We start from the raw sequence: 23,544 nt of genomic DNA, 5'->3' as shown, positions 1-23,544 counted from the left end.
GGCTATCAAATATAGGGGATTTGTTACGTGTGAATAGGTTTTTATGGTTCAATCTCAATTAATTACAGAATTACATAACATATAGAAGTAAATTTGGTCTCATTGTGTTGTACTCCTGGCTCTATGGTGGAGTTCGTGGCCATCTCTCTTTTACCCAATCAACCATTATTTTATTGTTGCATATGTCAAGGGCTTTCAGAAAAACTTGGGTGATCAATCTCAATATGCCTAACTTTTTCTGTAGAGGGCGCTTTTCAAAATGGCCGCCAAATGTACTACTTTTGAGTATATCTTACCTCCAGAGGCTCATAGAGATATGATTTTGGTGTCTATGCATATGTTTTCAGGGTCTAGGAACCCGAAGAAACTACTTAGAATATGAATAGATTTTCTAATGAGGGCGCTTTTCAAAATGGCCGCCAAATTGACTAATTTTGACTTTATCTCAGCTCTAGAGGTTCATAGAGACCGGACGTTGGTGTCTAAACATATGTTTTCAGGGTCAAGGAACCCCAAAATACTACTATGTTAGATTTGGACGCAGTAGGGGGTGGACAGCCATCCTGAATTTCAAAATGGCCATCACGAAATTGTCCTTTTTATCTTCAAAAAAACTTCAAGGTTGCGGTTGTGAACTTGTGAAATCGACTTGTTATTTGAAGCGACATTTTCTTTTTACATTTCAGGTTAAAATCTGAAGTTCTGAAGCTGTTTCATATAACAAGACCAAGTATAGCATGTGCCAAGAGACATCACAAGATAAACTGGTCAGCACACGTAATCCTTCTAGAATTGTTCATTTACACATCATGGTCATATTTTTGGGTGGCTTCAATCATGCTTTAATGTCAACTTTAAAGCAAGAATAGTGTAAATAAACAATTTGCCTTAATTAATGTCAAAGAGATACAACTCTAAAACAGTACCACAGCTATACCATCAGGTTCCCAACTTTTACCCTGAAAATAGTTTTACTAGATCATTGATGATCTGTGTTGAAGTACTATGCACTATATATATAACCAATGTTGTGAACTCGCCATTTGTATCGCCCTTATTATAATTCAGGTTAAAGTCAAAAGAGCCCTAATCAACGATGGAATCCATTCAACTATCAAGTCAAGCAAAGTCAAGTCCTGAAGCTGTTTGCTGCTTGGGATTCCACTAATTACCTACGATGGGGTACAGTGTATCTAGAGGATGCAAGAAACCTACCTGAAACAGCCCCAACAGTTTATAGTCACTTTTCAGATGGACGTTCCTTCTCAATTAAGGACAAACCCGGGCGCTTCTCAGCAGTTGGATCAGAAGTTGGAGCAGACCATCAACCTTTCATCACAATGCAGCGATGGTGTCATTGGACATTACTAGCAGAAACAGTACATCGCTCAATGGGATCTTATCTATCTAATTTATCTAATTTTGCCAAATGTTGACGTACTATCATCGTAAGGACAACTTGTTGTCGGTTTCTTGGTAGGTTTCATATAAAATGTCAATCACTTGTTGAAAGTACACGTACACGTCTGATTCACTAATGTCTTGTTAACGGTATTATGTTTTAGTTAATCAGAAAAGAACATTGTTTGAGTTATTGAGAAGGGTAAATGTAAATTTATTGAATTGACTTGTCATTATTTTTTATTACATACAGATCCATGAAACTACACATCAGGTTCACTACTGTCATTAAGTTTATGGCATTATATTTAAATAATGTTATATCAGAACGCAAAAACGAATACAAACTTTGCAAAAATGCATAAAATGCACACAGGTGCGTACAATTACAGTTTCTGTAAAATGTAATAATAATAAAAAATATATTTGAATATAGGTTTTCATTTCAAATGCAATCCATTTAATTGAATTATCATTTTTGACAACTCGATGAAAGTACAGAGCTGGTTTTCTAAAGTTAAACGGTATTATGTTAAAAAATTGTTAATCATGAAAATGAAAAACTCATACATCAGGGGCGGATCCAGGAATTTGCAATAGAGGGGGCGCCGAACCACCGCCGCTGCCGTGGCGGCTCGGCGCCCATACAAAGTAAGGCTCTGCAAATGATACACAAAGATAGGCGCCGCTCGAAAAAATAGAGGGGGTGCGCGCCGGGTGCGCCCCCTCTAAATCCGCCCCTGTGCATGAAATATTGCATGAAAATGCACACATGTCCCTACTCAGTGGCGGAGTATGCGCAGAATTTTTCTTTCACCCATTTTTCAAATTGGTTTCAGCTGAGTATCATTGTGACCAAATATGAACTTAATAGGACTAATATTTCAAAAAATTACTTTCACCTCGCAAGCTATACCTTAAATACATCGCAATGAGTTTGACAGAGTGCCGAATACGCATGAAATCGCAGATCGGATTAAATGGCGTTTGAACAAGTTGGTACCATTCCATCGGTCTTTCTAAAAGTTGAGATCATCAATGATCTTGAAATGTATATTATAGAGATAAATGTGCAGTATTCATCTACAATATTTTTATCTTCTAAAACAATTGATAAAATGGACATTTACAGTTATTTGGCTCGATGAAAAATACAACATTTCTCAACCGCTGCTCATAATGTTATATGCAGGGTTGAATACGCATTCAAATACGTATAAACTATAGCACTCATCATTGATTTAGGGTTATTTTTTTTTTAAATTGTGTTTCCTACGAATATAGACTGTAAACTTATAAGATGTAAATAGAGTCATCGGTATGTTTCGACCAAATTTATAAATACGCACGCGACCACCTCCGCGCTGCCATAACAGCTTGTAGGAAATAAGTCTCGAAGTGACCTTCTACACAGGTCGTCCTGTACATTTGAATGCAAAGGCGCAAAATTGTCTATTTTGTTCAACTTTGTGATTATATTGTAAACATTTCCGTCGATAAGTATTTTTCCGTCGGCAAATACTTTCAAAATGTTGCTTTTGACATAATCGTAATAATCTTGCTATTCAATTAAACTTAAATTTGATGATATTTATCTACATAGTTCCTATCCTTTTCTGTATAGTGGTCAATGGCATAAGTATTTATTTATACATATAATCGAAGCATACTCTCCTCTTTCATTTAAGACAATTTATAGATTAGTAACGAACGAGTTGGGGATCGAAATGTCCGGGTAGGTTACGCGGGATCGGAGGACATCGCATCGGAGGACATCGCACACCATAGGAATCACACACAAAATGCCAAAAAGGGAGCTACTTTGAAATGCAGTATTTAGAAAAGTACAAGTAGCATGAACCACAATTGCATACATAGTATCCTTGATACTAGATCTATTTCATGATATAAACAGTTTTTAACATTATGCAACCTATTAATTAATTAAGTGACTGTTAATTACTACATTTTGACCCATTTTATGCGGGGTTTTGTGTACGTTGTTCATACTTTCTTTCTACATTTTGGAACATTGATAACCAAATAGAGCAGAAATGATTAACATAGAACAAGATTAATATGTGTTGTTTGTCACCAGACAACAAAACCCAATGTATTATGAAGAATATGGATTTTTGGTCATCACACAACAAAACTCATCTCCGCTTAATGGATCACCCTGTATTCTCAATATTTGCTCTACTAAGCAGAATGAAACTTAAGCAAATGTGATTTTTTTTAAACTGATCTTGGTGCTTATTTCAATGTATTTTCAAGTCAACTCCAAATAAGTTCATTAAGAATAATCAAAAATAAAGTTACAGAAGTAAAGACATTGTCAGATCTTACCATAAAATATCCCTGACTTCAGTGCGCAAAGATTTCAATTTCTGCCAGGTAAAACGAGAATAATGCACGACATGACCAGCCCACACATTTCTACATAAAGACCTAGACTTGAAAGGAAATGTGTCACTGATTACCACATTGTATATTAAAGAAAATATCAGATATCCGGAGGATAACTACAAGCAATTTCTTATCCATTGGTCTGATGGTGGCCTTTGATATATCTTGCGAATTACAAACCGCGCAGACAAATTTGACAGTGTACTTTAGAACAGTAAATCTTTACACTTGGAAAAGAGCTAAATTGGGTAAACATATGGTTTTAACAGATGCAATATCGTAATCTTCACATTTTGCTTACGTCGTTGTGTCCGCTGCGGCCTCTGCAAGTTACCAGAGATCGAATTTAAAAAGTGACATTATGGCCTGTACAAAGAGAACAGATTCCAACATGCGTAACAAAAAGACAATACATCTTCGTCAGACACATCTTTATTGACATCTTTATTGACACAGTATATTTGTTATTTTTTTTCCTTTATCTACTTTTAAAGCTTTACTTTGTGTGAATATGTTTATTATAACTGCTGTACAGTACAGTGACGTAATTTACCCCTGACTGGGCGCCTGATCTGTGTTTATTCGACCTGGTTCCGATGCCTGAGGAGAATGCGGATTAAACCTTGTATGTGTGGTATCAGGCGTTATCATCTTAAAAAAGCTTTCTTTTTAAAATGTTCCGTAAGTTCTCCATTGTGTTGGAGTATGAACTCTTTGAAGGCAAATCTAGCCGTTCTGTGCCCACTTGATCCGGGGGAGATATAGAGGCCGTCAGCCTTTTCCGCGAGATCCGCCATCTTGTGGATACTGCCGTCGTATTTGGATTGCGCGCTACCATAAGTTGCACAGATTGTGATACGCATTTTTGTTAGCATGTTCGATTTTTGGAATGGGAAAATGTTGTCTTATCTTGTAAAGTTTAGATTTTTCACTATACCCTCCAAATACCCGATGCAAAGTTATTAACCTCTAAATAAAGATTGACTGAAGTGTTTTGTCTTTTTGACCAGCTTGTTGTATAGGCTAAATTTTAATTTGTTAAATTCAGTGTTCGCCTGTTCAAATGCTTGTTTCTACAAGGGCAATAATCGAAATAAACCCACGGTGTTTACAAAAAAACATATTATTTCACGGATTCTGAAAGTGCTGCCATCTACGGTAAAAAGTTCAAGAAAGTTTTGTATTAAAACTGTGCATACAGAAACTTAACTCTTTTCGTTATTTCCGAGTGACTTTAATGCTCCCTAATAGGCGGATTCTTTCGAGTGAATCTGTCATTATGGGAAATGCAATTCAACATATGATGTTCAGTTTCAATTGTTCCTATACATGTATAATGATATGTAGACAGTTTAATGACATAAATCTGCCAGCTATGATGTCATTGTATTTACCTATCACATCGAAAGCAATCAAAAGCTTTTAAAATATCTCTATTTAACGTTCTTCAATTTTAGTCAATTTAAATTGTCTATAGACTGTTGATAGACTGATGAAGCAGTACTAATCCTACGCTTTCTCATATTGATCTGAATTTAAGTTTGAATTCTAAAATGAAATGGCCATGACCTTTCAGCTTTCAATTTCTGAGGATTTTCTGAAGAAAATATCACATCATTAATCGATTAAGAGCATGAGCCTTAATGAGGAAGAATATATCATCAGGGCTTACTTACGAGTCTTATTTATAATATTGCCATCTATGTTTTATGCATTAATAATAATAAGGCTTTGAACTGTACTTGATGAATGTTGGAATGGATATCCTTCTGATCCATGAATCAGCACCATCTGCCATGCTGCTGTTATGCTATCAATTCCATATTTGTTAAACATCTAACTTGAATGTTCTTACAAATACCGCTATCTCGTTGGGATCACATAATCTTGAGAAATGTTGTTGAATGTTGAGAAATTAAAGAGGAAGCCCCGCTTAGCCAGTTCTTCTGTGAAGAACTGACTTACACCTGTTACTTTGATGATAGACAGAACAGAATTTACATGGATACATTTTAACCTTGACTAATTCCCTAAGGAACTTAGACCAAAAGTGGGGCTTCATCTTTACGTGAACATCTTAGTAGAACATAATATATACTTCATAGACTATAATATATTGATTTTTTGCGACGCATTTAAAAATCATCAGGTTGCATGGACAAAATGCTGCACTTACACAAAAATCATAATTGACATGTTGAAATACTATTAATGGGTTTAACGACCCATAGTTGTTTGACAACCACCAAATTATGGTGAGGAGCACGTGTAGCCGCGTGGATAAGACGCTCGACTCATAATCCATAGGTTGCGAGTTCGAACCCCACTTATGTCAACGTGTTGTGTCCTTGGGCAAGGTACTTTATCATCATTGCCTACGGGGGTCTGGTATGGTGGGGATGGATGTTTGTATAGTTGTTTGTTCGATGTTGCAATATTGGCGCTGATTAAGCTGCTGCTTTCAAATTGCATTGTTTCTGTTTAGGTGTGTTTAATGTAAATTCTAGCAATTAGACTTTTGAAACTTAACCTTATTAAGTGTGCACTATAGGTTGTTTCGTGGCAGCAGTTATATTAAGCATTGTTCAGTTAACAGTATGTTGTACTTCGTGATACACTGGGGGAGAAAAGTAGTTATTGATTGGACTTCAAAAGCAATGTTTTTCTCGGTTTTACTAAAAACACAGTGATTTTAGACGTTGTCTTTATTTTGGCGCCGGTTAAGGAGTCATTGTACAATAAATACATTCACTGGGTTTGATGTCGGACCCTTGTGGATCTGTAAACGGAAACATTGCATTGAGCTGTCTCCTGAAGCGATAGTGTTTTTATTTGGCTCCAAAGGGCAATGTAGTCTATTGAGCTCCGGGAAACGGAAGGTAAGCATCTGCCTTTTCCAGTTATGCAGCGCAGTGTAATACGGAGGAAGTTGTAGTTAGACATTTGTTTTGATCATTTCTACGTTTACGAACAATGATAGCAAATCAGCCTCTGGTTCCGAAGTTTGTCGAGTCTCTGGTACCGGAATAGTCTCGGTAAACTGATACCAGATAATTTATCGCACACATATGTGACGCGATCAAGCAAAATCAGCCGGAACTCGGAAATATTGATTTTGATATATAGCCAAACAAAGGATATATTTCCTTTTGTTTTGGAAACTCTTTAATTGCTCATATCTTTGGAACTGGTTGTTCAATTTCAATGGGAATTTCTGCAAAATGCAGCTTTGTAAATGCCACTTTCCTATAGGAAACTGAAAATTTAATATTTCCGAGTTCCGACTGATTTTGCTTGCTCGCATCGGGAATGAGGACGCTTACATTTATTTAATTTAGTTTTAGCACATGTCTCTCGAGGCATTTTGTTTGTTCGTTATCATGCTTATTATGTATTTATTGTTTGTTTTGTTAAACAAAAACACTAATCAATTTACTAAACAAATACCGTAAAACCCCGTCTACAAGCATATAATAGTGTTTTTTATGAAAGCTAAATTAATTCGAAGCAATCGTAAATATACCAATACAATAGATTGGTCTTAAAATAATACTTGTTTGCATATGGTTGGATTCGTAATTTATTTGTTCGAACTCCATAATGGTGCCTGGATTAATGTAGCTTTCATCAGAAGCACTCTATATGCTTGTAGACGGGGTTTTACGATATTACAAATGAACTGTCCATAGCTCTCGAAGCTAAACTTGGTTAAATCATACATGTCAGTATAAGTTGTTAATCTCAGTTAATAGTGGATTCATTTTGACACAAGTACTCTTGATTTTCCATACTATATACTCGAATTCCTTTACTCATGTCACTGAATTGTAAAGAGCACGATAGCCTAAATGTTATGTATTCGACGCATGATTTCAACACCATGAGGGCCAACGTATTGTGTTCTTGTGTTCTTAAGACAATTTTTTTCTCCTTTGTCTCACTTTGTCAGGGTGTAGACATACTGGTCCAAACAGTGTGAAAAGAACAGAGAAAAAATGAAACAAACACTTCATGCTTCAATAAAGATTGACTGAATAAAATGTGTTTAGATATCTTTTGTTCCGCTTGTTGCAATATATTTTCTCTTTGCATAGGCTAATTCATCATATCAACAAATTCGGTGTCCGCTATTGAAATGCTTGTAACTTCTCTGCAAGCACAATAGCTCAATGTAATTGTTTGATATAAATCCACGAATCTTGAGCCTGCTGTCTCTACGGCAAAAAGTTCTAGAATGTTTTCTGAAAGTTTTAGTAATACTATGCATGCAAAAAGTTGATATCTGGTCCTGTTTTGTTTTCATATTATGCAATAAGTAGGAACTATTTGTGAATTTATAGTTAAAATGTTTTCTGATGTCATGTTTTCGAGTGAAGCTGGCATTATGCTAAATGCAAATCAATATTGCTGTCCGTCAGTTTCAATTGTTCTTATAATAATGATGTATACATTAATGACATATCATCTGCCAGGGCTTTTACATCCTTTTCAGTCAAGTATAAAGCCAAAGGAGAGATGATTTCATCGTCTTTGCCTGTCACATTAAAAGTAATGACATGCAATGTACCGATTGTCATTTATGACAAGCTTTTTACATTTTTTGAGTCAATTTAAATTGTCTAGAGAATAATAAAGCAACACTAACCATGAGCATACTTTTTCTCATGTTGATCTAAATAAATGAAATGAAATATTGTACTATGACCTTTAAGGTTGCTTTATCTGAGGATATAATAAACGCGATCAATAGATGGAGCCTAATGAGGGAGAATATATCAGGAGGGCTTACATTAGATTCTTATTTATAGTAGTAGCATCTATGTTTTGAAATCTCATTCATAATGTAAGCCTTTGAACTGTAAGCTTATCTGCTGAATTTTGGAATGGAAATCCTTTTGATCCATGAAGACTATCAATTTGATAAGTAACATCTGCCAAGCTGCTGTTATGCTATCAATTTCAATATTGGCTAAACATACAGCTTACAATATTCTATGTTGTTATTAATACCACTATATTGTAGGTTTTACATAATCTTTATGATCTATAGTTGAGAAATAAATTCAACATCTTAATAGAACATAATACTTAATGGACTCTGCTATAATGATTCTTGCGATTTAAGTTCCCATTTATATATGTTAGCACAAATTGCAATTACATTTATAAGCCAGGTCTGGTCGTAAATAATAGTAGCTCTATTGGGCGGAAAGGCTGCATAGTGAAAAACACCGCGCTGAGTGTAACTGAGTGTGAATGGCCATTTGGCTATTTTGGAAACTGTGCAACGTGTCCCATAGACAGTAGCGTAGCCAGTGGGGGGGGGGCAGGGTGTGGCAGGGCGGAGTGCCCCTGACAATAAATGAAAGAAAAAAGTGCCCCTCTCACAAAAAAATGAAAAAGAAAATCAGGAGGGCAAATGAAAAGAGAGGCCCATTTTCTACCAAAATTCAGCCCGATCATGTGCCAAAATAGTGTAAAATACAAAATTATCGGGTGATGCTGAGACTTTGACTGGTTGCACGCGCTCTGTTTCTTTCTCCTCTGTGGGTACAGGTCACATGCGTGGCTTTCTGCTTCCGCGATTAGCCTTGGTGGTATATCATCTCTTCTTGAACTGTGACCTGGGTACTGACCTTTAACCCCGTTCTGCATCGTGTTCTTGGGCAAGACACTTATCTATCTCGTCTGTCTAACTCCACCCAGGTAGTCATACTGGCGCTGTTATACTAATAATAAATACGTTTGTAAGGCACATATAATACTACAAGGAAACTCAATGTGCTTACAGAAAAGTTAAAAGCAGCAAAGAAAATAGACAAATGCTGCTAAATTGATAAGAAAGCACACAAGAAACATTACATCAAACACATTGTAAATCCTAAGGTACAAGATAAAAAATTGTATCATATACACGTTATAAATCTTAAGATACAAAACAGGAATTATCAAAATGACAAAAGCTAACAGTAATAGCATTATGATGCACCCAGCAAAAACAACATTAATTTGCAAACAGAAATTCTTTTGGCGAGACTTCACCTGACGAAAATTGTTAGCAGAACGAACGCTGGATGAGCTTTCCAAAGTTTTGGAGCTGCAGCAGAAAAGTGATCTTTGGCTATAAGAACAAGCCTTAACGTCGCGTTAAGAAGGTCCAATGAGAAATTCCTGTAAGGCACGTTTTTAGATACGAGATTTGACAGATAAACCGGAAAGGTGCCATGAAAGCACTTAAAATTTATCAGAAAAACTTAAATTCAATGCGTTTAGCGACGGACAGCCAATATCCTGGTCCAAAGATTGTGAAAAGCACAGGAAATAGAAATTGACGCAAACACATCCTGCTCCAATAAAGATTGATTGACGAAAATGTGTAACGTATCTTTAATCCGATTGCACTCAGAACGGTGGTCACTAGCTTCTTTTGTTATGCATAGTTGCGCTAAAAGTCGATCGATACATGTTGAAATCATCACAAGTCAGAGACCTTTTTGCTATGACCGTTAATTTTCTCAGTCAAATATAAAGGAATATTTTTTCCTTCAGTAATGCCGGTTAAAAACTTTCAGCACCTCCCAAAAGGGGAATGTTAGCCCATTACGAAATGCCATTATTATTATAAGTGAACTGGACTTAGCTTTTAAAACTTGGTTTAATTGTGGTAATGCATTATCCTTTATACCCAAATAATGTCTCTAGTTCGACCTTTTCAAGCTGTACATCTTTCATGCAATTGGACGTTTAAGTAGATAAGCCTGACGTAGATTTCGTTGTTCTCATTCAAGTACATATATGTTTATCTTCCCAAACCATGGTAATACGGTTGATTCGATTAAGAAGTAACACACGTGGCTTATTATGTTTACGACAACGTCTAATTTGGCCCTTTAGCGCTATAGGGGGTAGGGATTGGCCGGTGGGGCAGAATGCCCCCCCCTGACAAAAAATGAAAGAGTGAAGTGCCATCTGACAAAAAATGAAAGAGAAAATTGGGAAGGCAAAGGAACAGAAAAGGGGGCAAGGAGCACATTTCCCAACAAAATTCACCCCAATCATACGCCAAAAGTGTGCAAAATACCAACACTGTCCCAATAAACTTACGGGGAGCACTAAGCTTTTACATTCTCTCTCAAAACCCACCGATAATACCTGGTCAAAATTATGAAATCGGATTCTTTTCGTCTTTGCCCCCGAAATATTTATTTTGCCCCCTTGACCAAGAAAGCTGGCAACGCCCCTGGTGCCGATGCCTCTTTCTATCGTACCCCGAACATTCGTACATTTTTGTTTCTATGGAAATGTTAACTATTATGCTTGATACAATATTTATTACATCACTTGGATATGATACATGTGGGAGAGGGGGTATCATGTATGTTTTTCCCCAGAAGTTTACTCCTCTTTCTAATTACTCACCCTATACGGATTTGTTTGCAAAATATTTGTCTTTGTGATTGGATCACTCGGTCATGCTCACTACTGTTCAAAATGTGGGTTGAAGAAAATTGGCTTCCCAAACGTGATATTAAGGCTTTTGCCATGTATGCATCTGTTAGTTCCATGACTAACATTTGGAGGTTAAGAAATAGGTCAAAGATAATCAATTCATTGTTGCTTATTATGTTGTTGTATACATTGCAATGATTCATGTAATGAATGCTTCGATGGCCCAATAATCGCTCATTATTGAATAAAATTATGGAACGGTAAAAAACCATTCTGTATTTCTTTTGGTTCTTGATATGACGTGAATAAGAAGAACTATACACAATCTGATATACCAAAGGAGAATTTTGTAATCCAATCATCCTCTTTTTATAACATTGTTCAGTAGATATCCACGAAAAAAGCTTATTCCCAAAATTTCAGTTGATTCCGATTTTGTGTTTGCGAGTTATCCATGAGTATGTGTATTACACTGCTCCATAGGCCACTGTTGTAATTTCGTTCTGGTATACCCGAACGAAATTCAAATTTGACGATATTTTTGCTATTTAATCTGCAAGAAGGTTTTTGAGAAAAGTGAGGGGGGGTGAGGCTGTGGATCACGAAATGCCCTTTTAAATGATTAAGAAAGACTCTTACAATGTAAAAAGGAAAAAAAAAACATCTTATCCTTTGGCATTACAAACATCACCGACGCATAATGACTCTGTCATGATTTTCTGTATTTGTTTTATTAGGGCAAGGAGTGTGGGTTTCATCCGTCGTCCCAAGCTACAAACTGATCATTTACACACGAAGTATCAGACAGAGAGTGAACTGGTGGAATATTATATATACTCATCATCTCAGAGTTGTCTGTGTGTAGTAGATGGTGGTGTCAGCTTCTAGTACAATTGACAGCGATCTACAGGTGAGTCATTTAATGTTTGCTAAACGTATTTGTTTGCTGATAGAAACATCCTGCTATTTGTGAAATGTAGTACGAGCTGTTAGCATGTATGGTCTGGTCAATTTGTGAAACTAATAGTGAGAAATCTGTGTCATGCTCCCAGATGCATGTAAAACGTCTGTATTATGTTAAAGCGTGTACATACAAATTTCTTCGGAATATACATTACAACTTTTTGTTTATTAGGGATTGCATGTAGCTACTTGCTGTATTTTGGATGCAAAAATTAGGATAACATTTTTTGTCTGCAAAACTAAAATCAACCAATAACAGAACTTCTTGTTAAACTTCGTGAAATTAATAGCAAATCACTGCTTTTTCGCTATTTGATAGGTTGGATAAAAGAGGAAACGAGGTGCAAAGTTGCCTAAAGTAAAATACTTGCCAATTCAAACGAATAATAATTATAATAATAATAATAATAATAATGATAATAATAATAATAATAATAATAATAATAATAATAATAATAATAATAATAATAATAATGATAATGATAATGATAATAATAATAATAATAATAATAATAATAATAATAATAATAATAATAATAAGTTGATGAATACAAAAGCCCAAAATACACAGGTTTCTTTCTTGTTTTTGTTTTGTTTTTTAGCTCTAGATAAAATGTAACATAATCTGATCTACTCAGGCGAATTTCATAAATTTACGTTATTACCATTTCTCGTTCTGTACTCACTCGGTACCGATGTTGCAACATCCATCCCAGGGATACTTGGTTGCAATGTTTTTATATTAATTTCCTTATGTTTTTATTGTATTTTTGGTCTATATCATTATTGCCGACTTTAGTCCGATATTAACCATATATTTGAAAATGTGATCTAGCAAAATAAATCTATTCATTGGTCTGCGAAAATCTATTTATTATTTTTTGAAGGAAATGGGCTACTCATGAAAGTAGTAAGTATGTAGACGCATTAGATTTGACAGTCATTTGATCTATCTGGCATGGCTGAATTGAGATGGAAATCAGCCCTATGAAAACAAAGCAGCAATCGTTAACCGTTTTACTCTGTCCAGTGAGTGTAAATTTACCCATAACTATGTCTCAAATGTCTTAGGCAAATTTTACCGATCAATGCTTTTATTTTGAGGCTGACATGAGGGAATACAGTAATACTAAATTCATCATATACACACGAGGCTACTGTATATGATATCGTACTACTCGGCGTGTAGCAACATGCATTAGTACATCCAAAACATCCAGAATTACAGAAACAACAAAAACAACACGAATAGGCGTGTTTCTCCAATTTGAATGCAACTCCACGCCTGGTATGGGAAACTTTTGAAACTCTACAAACTTTGAATCAGTTGATTGTCAGTGTCGATTATCACGTTGAAAAAGTAATAACTATTTACGCGATGTCACATTAGGATTTATGTTATGAGCTTACTGTTTGCATAATGCCGATTCGCAATGGGCGAGTAGCGACCGTCGTAACAACGGACTTTCTTGTACAAAAATATCACCTCTCAATCTGTTATCAGAAAAATATATGACGTGGTATCGTCGGAAACTTAATTGTTTGGGTATTTTAAGGGGTACTACACCCTGTGGTAAATTGTGACTATTTTTGCATTTTTCTCAAAATAATAACACACTGGTAACAAAAAGTTATGTATATTATTGGGGCAAGGAATTAAATTACTACACTGAAACTTCATTGACCCAAGACAAGCGGTTCAGTATATATGATTGGAAATGAGGTACATCCTAGCGGTACCCTATTTCTTATCATAAATAGCGAACTGTTTGTCTTGGGTCACTAAAATTCCGGCGTAGTAAGTGGATTCCTTGCCCCAATAATATACGTAACTTTTGTTACCAGCGTGTTGTTATTTTTTGAGTAAAATGCACAAATATATACACACATTTACTGAGGGTGTAGTACCCCTTAACGCCCTAATTAAACATAACTAAGTAACTGGCGTGGTTGAGAAATAAATCAGCTATCACATACTTTTTGAATTTTGACAATTGACCACCCCGTTCGTGAAATATAGGAATTTTACGACACTCCCTCTTTTTAAACCTTTCCACGGATTCAAATATCAATCGATGATCTGTATTCGGAGTGCTAATCAGTAATCACGCGCATTATCAGCGCACGAGGCGTCTATTGTCATTGATAGATAATTTTAATCCGTTTCGTAAAATTCGCTTATTTCAAAAACGGAGCGGTAAATTGTCAAAAGTACGTGATAGCTGATATATTCCTCAACCACATCAGTTATTTAGTTATGTTCGTTTATGCGTTAAAATACCCCAAAAAAATCAGTTTTTGACGATACAGCTCTTTCAGGGACACCCTGTATTTCGAAAGGAGACACATTTGGGCAGGATCATAAATAGAGAAATAGCAAAAAATGTGCCCGGGTGCATTTTTCACAATTTGGGTTTGTTTCAGACCGGAATATAACCGGCATCTTGTATTTTTTGAGACATTTTTCAAGGTGATTCCTACTCTCAACATTATCAATAATATATTTAAAGGCCGATATCTCAATTTCCAATTTTATAATACCATAACTTACGAACTCAATATCTTCGCTTAGGAATGTCCGATTTCATTGAGGAAAACGGCGTTATGGAGAAAAATATCTCTTTATTTAAGATATGTAAAACACTTTTAAAATTGATAACCTGCCCAGAAGTGTTTTTTTTCATATACCACGTCACATATAATACAGACGGTTTATAGGTTGATGGCAATATATGGTGATAACAATGATGAACAATATTTGAAAGGCACATGACAAGCAGTTATTGCTTTTTTAGAGGAAACAAATCACTACTATTCTACTTACTACATTAGCAAGGATATCACGTCTTATGTACTAGAATAAGCAGATCGTTTGTTAATATATACATCAGAATGCATTTTGCAAATTGATATGTTCAATTGAATCCAAATTACACGATTTCCTGATACCGATATCCCTACGTTCACAGTAGTAGTGTTATACAAACATATGTTTAACAACCCCTTAGTAATACGACAATTTAACATCACAGCGGAAGTACTTAAGCAGTGATACGAGCTGTCGAGCACGCATTCTAGGAGATGTTTACGCACCACTTAAGAGGAACTATCTGTTATTTTTGAGAATATAATTGCCACGGTCAAAAATAGATTTTCTTTATACTTTCATATTTGATGGACCTTAACCTCAAACTAACACACATGGGATAAATTTCGGAAAAAATATCCCCGTTGCCATGGTAACAGGCAAATTTCAATTTTAGGCCTATTTTCACAATTTTTGCATTTTTCAGCAGGTAAATTGTCAAGTTTTGAAGCCAGTGTTACTAATATACACATTATAAATATGATTTTTTCTTTATAAGGTATGAATAGGTCACACCTTAGATGCCGCAATGAAAGTATAAAAATAATCACCAGATGTCAGGGTGGGTTATACCATTTATTTGAAATAGGGTGTTTTTCAATTTTTTCAAAGTATGAAAATATACCAACTTTGTATAGCTCATAAACCATATGGTAGTGTTCCGATTTCAACATCGACCACAGCATGTTGAGATGATACATTGGTCTTATGAAAAAGTTACATTGGAGCTTGGGGAAAACACATCTGTATATACAGTGTTGCCAGACATTTTCCTATTTTTCGAAATTCAACACAAATCTCACCTTAAGTTAAATGATGTGAAAATGATACATCATCCTTTCAAGGAACATTTATTAGAAAGAGAGTTTTTATTTATATCAAATTTGATCAGTTATATTGGTCAGTGTTGTTCTAAACCACATGGGTGTTGCCATAATTGGGGTTTACTTGTGATTTGTGGATATTTTCAACTTTTTACAAGTCATAAAAATACCAAAATGCATTTCTATAATAAAGAAAGAAACGTCGACCTCGTCATATTGAGATGATATATTGGCCTCATGAAAAAGTTATTTTGATCTGGGGGCGGGGTAAGACATCAGTTTATACAGTGTTGCCAGATAAACCACATGGGTGTTGCCATAATTGGGGTTTAATTGTGAGGTGTGGATATTTTCAACTTTTTACAAGTCATAAAAATACCAACTTGCATTTCTATAATAAAGAAAGAAACATCGACCTCGTCATGTTGAGATAATACATTGGCCTTATGAAAAGTTATTTTGATTTGGGGGGGGTAAAACATCGGTTTATACAGTGTTGCCAGATATTTTCCTATTTTTTCAAAATTCAACACAAGTCTCGCCCTAAGTTAAAAGATATGAAAATGAAACTTCACCTTCATATGGAACATATCTTTTTAAAAAGAAAGTTAATTTCATATTCAATTTGATCATCTGGGATGGCCAGTGTTATTTCTAAGCCATATGGGTGTTGCCATAGCTGGCATTTAATATGACAATTTAGATATTTCCAGCTTTTTACAAGTCTTAAAAATAGTACACATCCTTAAAATTATTGTGGAATGAACGCAATATTAAGGTTAACAATTACCCTAAGAACACTTAGTATGTGAATTTAAATTTGAGTCCGGAAAATATTTCCTTCTATACAGTATTGCCAGTTATTATCACATATATTCAAAATTCAACGTATGTCTCACTTTAGGATGTATATTGTTTAAATCGCTGCCATGAATAAACCACATGGATGATGCCACTATAAATGGAGTTAATAGTGAAATGTGGATGCATTTTCAATTTTAAAATGACACCTTATTAAAGTTACAGCTATAGTATTCCAATTTTTCACAAAAAACACCCACAAAGCACACAAATTTGTCCTAATTTGGCGCTTTTATGGGCACTTTTGCCTTAATGCACCCAATTTGGTGTATTGTCTCCACTGCAAACCCACCAATCGACATACCAAAATTGCTAAGGTACCCCCAAAACCGTGACACATCCCCGTATACCTTTAACCAGGGAGAACCCCCTCCGGCGTCATGTCATAGGTATACTGTGCCCAGTAGACCTCTTTTTCTACTTGAAACGGATATTTCCTCAGACAACTTATCAACATTTGGTGATTTTTTATTTTGCTTTAACCCTGCAAGTATCTGCAAAAGTGTTCATATAAATGTCCTTCAGTCTTGAAAGCTTAATTTTAGTTGCTTCCTTTTTACAAGCTCATACAAATTCATGTCATCAATGAGCAGGGATGCTTGAATGACAGAGAATTAGCAACAATATCATGCAACATTTCAATGGTCATTTCTTCTTCATACTTTCGCTTCTCCTGCGAGCTCCTCTCGGGAAAGGTAACTGGACATTAATTTGTCTGGCTGTGAAAAGGTTATGTGCGTTATTGTCTTTGACTATTCTCATATCTTTGGAGACATTTGCTGGATCTATATAGTTTTTTGCCCATTTCTTCCCCATATCTTTTTTGCAAGTATAGTTGGGATGTGTGCTTTAATAATATGGGGTAGGCGTAATTTAAACATTATCTTACTCTTATATGCATCTTTTTGCAATGTAACAATCTTATGTTATTTTAATTTATTTTAGCCTAGCTAGTATGTGTATATTGGTAAAAACATTATGGCTTTTATGTATATTTTAAAGTATACATGTTTGATGTTTTCTGTGTTGTATTTTAAGGGGTTGGTCACCCACCTTTGCACAGTATTTTTGTTGGACCTGAGATCACATCAGACATACCAAATTGCATTTTGAATACGAGGAATGTCCTTCTGATATAAAATAATTTTGATTTTTTTTTAATTCGCGATACAATAAAAATTTTAGGGTAAATAATGCATATTGAATTTTTTTATTTTTTGACATATTACAGTTAATTTAATAAATCTAATGATGAGTACTTAAAGTGTATGTAGCTGGGATGAAAAGCCGACCACTAATCAATTAATTAATGTTAATTGAAAAATTTGACCTTTCATAGTGAAGATATAGATTTTCCCCCATTTGGTGAAAAAATCGATATCTTCAATACGAAAGGTCAAATTTTCATATGGACGGCTTTTCATTCCAGCTACATACACTTTAAGTACATATCACTAGATTTATACAATTTACTTTTGAGATCTGTTAAATTTCAAAAATATCAATTTTAATCATTTGCCATAAAAATTTGTATTATATCGCAAATTTCAATATATGTCTGATGTGCTCTAGGTCCACAAAAAATACGTGAAAACGTCGCTATTTGAACCCTTATGACTTATAAAAATATCGACATCTCACTATTAAACCCTAATTATGGCAACACCCATGTGGTTTGGAACAACACTGACCATTTATACAACTGATCAAATTTAATATGAAAGTAAATTTCATTTTAATAAACTTTCCTTGTGAAGGTGAAGTTTCATTTTCGCATCATTTAACTTAAGGTGAGACTTGTGTTAAATTTCGAAAAATAGGAAAATATCTGGCAACACTGTATAAACATATATGTTTTCCCCAAGCTTAAGTGTAAATGTTTCATAAGACCAAATATGTATCATTTCAACATGGTGAAGTTGATGTTTCACTTCCACATATTTTTTAAGGAATGCATACCATGGTATTTTGGTATTTTTAAAACTTGTAAAAAGTTCAAAATAACCACATCTCGCTATTCAACCCTAATTATGGCAACACCCATGTGATTTGGAACAACACTGACCATTTATACAACTGATCAAATTTAATATGAAATTAAATTTCTCTCTAATAAACTTTCATTTTCAACCTAAGGTGAAACTAGTGCTGAATTTTGAAAAAATAGGAAAATATCTGGCAACACTGTATAAACAGATGTTTTTCCCCAAGCTCAAATGTAAATTTTTCATAAGACCGATGTATCATCTCAGCATGATGAGGTCGATGTTTCATTTTCACATCTTTATTTTAGGAATGCATGCCATTGTATTTTGGCATTTTTAAGACTGAAAAATAGCTGAAAAAGCTGGGGAAAAAAACTGAAAAAAGCTCAACATACGTTGAATTTTGAATTATGTGATAATATCTGGCAATACTGTATAGAAGGAAATATTTTCCGAACTCAAATTTAAAATTTAAATTCACATACTAAGTGTTCTTAGGTTAATTTTTAACCTTAATATTGCGTTCATTCCACAATAATTTTAAAGGTGTGTACTATTTTTAAGACTTGTAAAAAGCTGTAAATATCTAAATATTGTCATATTAAACACCAGCTATGGCAACACCCATATGGCTTAGAATAACACTGACCATCCCAGATGATCAAATTGAATATGAAATTAACTTTCTTTCTAAAAAGATATGTTCCATATGAAGGTGAAGTTTCATTTTCATATCTTTTTACTTACGGCGAGACTTGTGATGAATTTTGAAAAAATAGGAAAATATCTGGCAACACTGTATAAACTGATGTTTTACCCCCCCCCGATCAAAATAACTTTTTCATAAGGCCAATGTATCATATCAACATGACGAGGTCGATGTTTCTTTCTTTATTATATAACTTTTAAAAAGTTGAAAATATCCACAAATCACAATAAAACCCCAATTATGGCAACACCCATGTGGTTTAGAACAACACTGACCATTATAACTGATCAAATTTGATATGAATAAAAACTCTCTTTCTAATAAATGTTCCTTGAAAGGATGATGTTTCATTTTCACATCATTTAACTTAAGGTGAGATTTGTGTTGAATTTCGAAAAATAGGAAAATGTCTGGCAACACTGTATATACAGATGTGTTTTCCCCAAGCTCAAATGTAACTTTTTCATAAGACCAATGTATCATCTCAACATGCTGTGGTCGATGTTGAAATCGGAGCACTACCATATGGTTTATGAGCTATACAAAGTTGGTATATTTTCATACTAAAAAAAAAATTGAAAAACACCCCTATTTCAAATAAATGGTATAACCCACCCTGACATCTGGTGATTATTTTTATACTTTCAATGCGGCATCTAAGGTTCGACCTATTCATACCTTATAAAGAAAACAGTATATATATATTGTGTATATTAGTAACACTGGCTTCAAAACTTGACAAATTGACTGCTGAAAAATGCAAAATTGTGAAAATAGGCCTAAAATGAAAATTAGGCTGTTACCATGGCAACGGGGATATTTTCCCCAAATTTATTTCATGTGTGTTTGTTTCAGGTCAAGGTCCATCAAATATGAAAGTTTAAAGGAAATCCATTTTTTGACCGTGGCAAACATTTTAAAAAAATTCTCCAAAATAACAGATAATGCCTCTTAACACCGTAATGTATTTTACATAACAAATTGAATAAATAAAATGCATTAAGATTCCGGTATAGATCGTCTTAATAGTAATGCAACAATAGCTGCCTAATCTTGTTTGAGCTGAATGTCAACGATCTTTACAATATCTCCACGCGGGTGTCGACTTCAGTTTCCATTTTGTTTTAAATCACAAATTTCAGAATTGTACATTTTCATGACCATATTTGGAATCAGCCATTTTGTTTTAATTCACAAATTTCAGAATTGTACATTTTCATGACCATATTTGGAATCAGCATGAAAAATGCATTGAAATGAGTACAACCAAGCCTAGTATTGGTTCAGAGGCTCAAGAGATAGATCTCGATATTTTGATATAAAATATTTCACTTTATGTTGAAGGCTATGGGTAGCACGCAAAACATTTAGTCACACCACTAACGCAGAAAGATGTAAAATTATCCTGCTCTGTCACGTACGGCATATGAAAAACATACCAACACAAAGTTTTCCATCCATGTCATAAATACATGTAGTATTACTGAAAGGTTGCTGACGTTACTCAACGGTTTGAAGGAAGATAACGCACTGATGGGTTTACAAATGTTTGCATACACTTGAACTTCCAAGAGATAGGTTAAACAGAGGCACTACAGTCAAATTATCCGATCTTTTGATCGATCGTCGATGCTGCTATGATGCCTACCAACTAATTAATAAGGATTAACGGTAAAATTGAATTGGATAATACATTACAAACAAAGATTAAAATAATGTTATGATAATTAACAATCAATTGATATTTCATAGATAATCGATGGTCGACCGAAATATCGAACAAATTCGGAAAAATAGCCTAATTTAATACCAAATATACAAAAGTAATTAAATGCTTTGTTTACGCTTGCGACACCAAATACATGTCCAACAAAATCTGTGTGAGCATATCGAGCCCTCTGCGAACAACAAGAGAAGACTGTATGTTGTGTGTATATTGTTTTTATGGCTTGGGTGCGCAAACTCCAAGGTGCGTTAGTCCGAAAAATAAAAAGGGTTCGCGAGTCCGTAAAGTTCGATAGCATCCTAACCTTAATACTCACCCAAACCCTAAACCTACCCCTGACTCTAACCATGACCCTGAACATAACCCTAACCCTAAAACTAATCATAACTTTGGGACTAACGACCCCTGTTTACTTTTCTGATTAGCAAACCATATGTTTGAACTTGCGAGCCGTACGATGGTGGAGAAATTCATAACGCATCAACTACATGGTGCTACAAATGTCACAGTATTGATTTTGGCATTTATTTTAAGGGCTGGGGTATGAACGTTTGGATAGTATTTATTGTGAGACATTAGAGCACATCAGACATATCGAATTGCATTCTGAATACGAAGAATGGCCTTCTGGTATCAAATAATTTTGATTTTTGAAATTCGCAATGTAATACACATTTTATGGCAAATGATTAAAAATTGATATTTTTGATATTTAACAGTACTCGAATAAACTTTATAAATCTGATGATTTCTATCTAAAGTGTATGTAGGTGGGATGAAAAGCCGACGATCAATTGAAAATTTTGACCTTTCGTATTGAAGATATGGATTTTTTTCCCAAAACACCAAAACAAATTAGGTCTTTTTGGGAAAAAAATCCATATCTTCAATATGAAAGGCCAAAATTTTCAATTGACCGTCGGCTTTTCCTCCCTGCTACATACACTTTAAGAATATGTAATTAGATTTATATAATTTACTTCGAGGACTGTTATATATCAAAAATTTGAAAAATATCAAATTTTTATAATTTGTCATAAAATTTGTATTATATTGTGATTTTCAAAAATGAAAATTATTTGATATCAGAAAGACATGCTTCGTATTCAGAATGCAATTCGATAGGTCTGAGGTGCTCTCATGTCCCACAAAAATACTGTCGAAACGCAATAAACGCTCATTTTAGATCCCTTAAGTACCCATTAACTTTTGTGGGGTTTGCATACATTTACCTTAACGTTTTGGGAGTCGAATATTTTAGTCCGAGGGCAAGGTATTTATATTTATAATCACCATTGCTTAAATCCAAACCCTTGTGTAGCTCTATGACATTAATAGCTGCCCTTGTGATGTTCACAAATTACAACTCAACATAGGGCAGCAATGTAAATATTACCTTCATGTACTCGTGTGTTGAAACGCTCTTTAAGAGAAGCTTTTAGATGAACTATTTAAGCGACGTATATGTTTTATTTATTTTGATTTGATTATTAGAAACCACACGGTACTTGTCATGTTTGTGAAGCCATCCAAATGAGTGATATTGGCAATGTTGTTGTGGTTTTCTAAACGTTCTCACGGAATGCAATTGCGTCATGCATTACGTCTAAGCAACATACATGACTCATACGCAATTTGACACACTTAAATAACAATCGATGTCTTGTCAGCGTATTAAACAATTCATCATTTGCCCATTCACGCATCTTGATTATAACGTCTAAATAGTCACACAACTTCTGTAGACCAACTAGCTGCATGCAGGGATTGCGTTATAAAAGTAATAATGATAACAACGCAAGTTGCTATTTTTTGGTGAATTTGTTGTATTGAACCATGATCTTTCCGCAATAGCATTCAGAGAACACCTCAATGAAATATGAAATGTCCCATATATCTTTACTTTAAAGTTGAAGCTACACGATCTGGAAACGAACAATTACAACAAAACTGACGATTTACAAGGAATTTCAATTCTCGAATGAAAACGGTTTTCAGCCTATTTTGCACAAAACTTAGTTCTTGTCTATGATTTTGTACCACGACAAAAGAAGTACAATACATACATCTGACAAATAGCATACATCCTTTTGGCTTGATTTGGAAGCGTAATAGAAGGTAGATATAGTATTTGAACAATACTGTGCCTTGCACAGTTGTCCTTGCAATCTTTTCTTAGTTTCAGTTGTGCTATCACCGATGTTGTTAATCATTGAACCCAGGTATGCATCACTTTTTCGCTCTCTGTCTACAACCATTATGTCTTCTTTTTGTCTTACACTCATCTATCTGTTATAAACCGTGCGATGTATCTGAGATCGAAAACTAAGACCGTTTTAAACACCATCATA

At 34.6% G+C, this 23,544-nt stretch overlaps 1 long non-coding RNA gene across 1 annotated transcript in view; it reads left to right on the top strand.

The window, feature by feature from the left end:
* The window catches only part of LOC140170678 (uncharacterized), a 157,865-nt gene that overhangs the window by 90,501 nt on the left and 43,820 nt on the right, over window positions 1-23,544 (top strand). The window contains exon 3 of the long non-coding RNA XR_011861567.1: window positions 11,997-12,169. This is a non-coding gene — a long non-coding RNA (uncharacterized lncRNA). The remainder of the gene's footprint in view (window positions 1-11,996; window positions 12,170-23,544) is intronic.

This window comes from Amphiura filiformis, chromosome 15 (genome assembly GCF_039555335.1).
Source record: "Amphiura filiformis chromosome 15, Afil_fr2py, whole genome shotgun sequence".
Lineage (NCBI taxonomy): Eukaryota > Metazoa > Echinodermata > Ophiuroidea > Amphilepidida > Amphiuridae > Amphiura > Amphiura filiformis.
The sequence above is the reverse complement of the archived record's forward strand: the minus strand, read 5'-3'. Positions and strand labels throughout refer to the sequence as shown.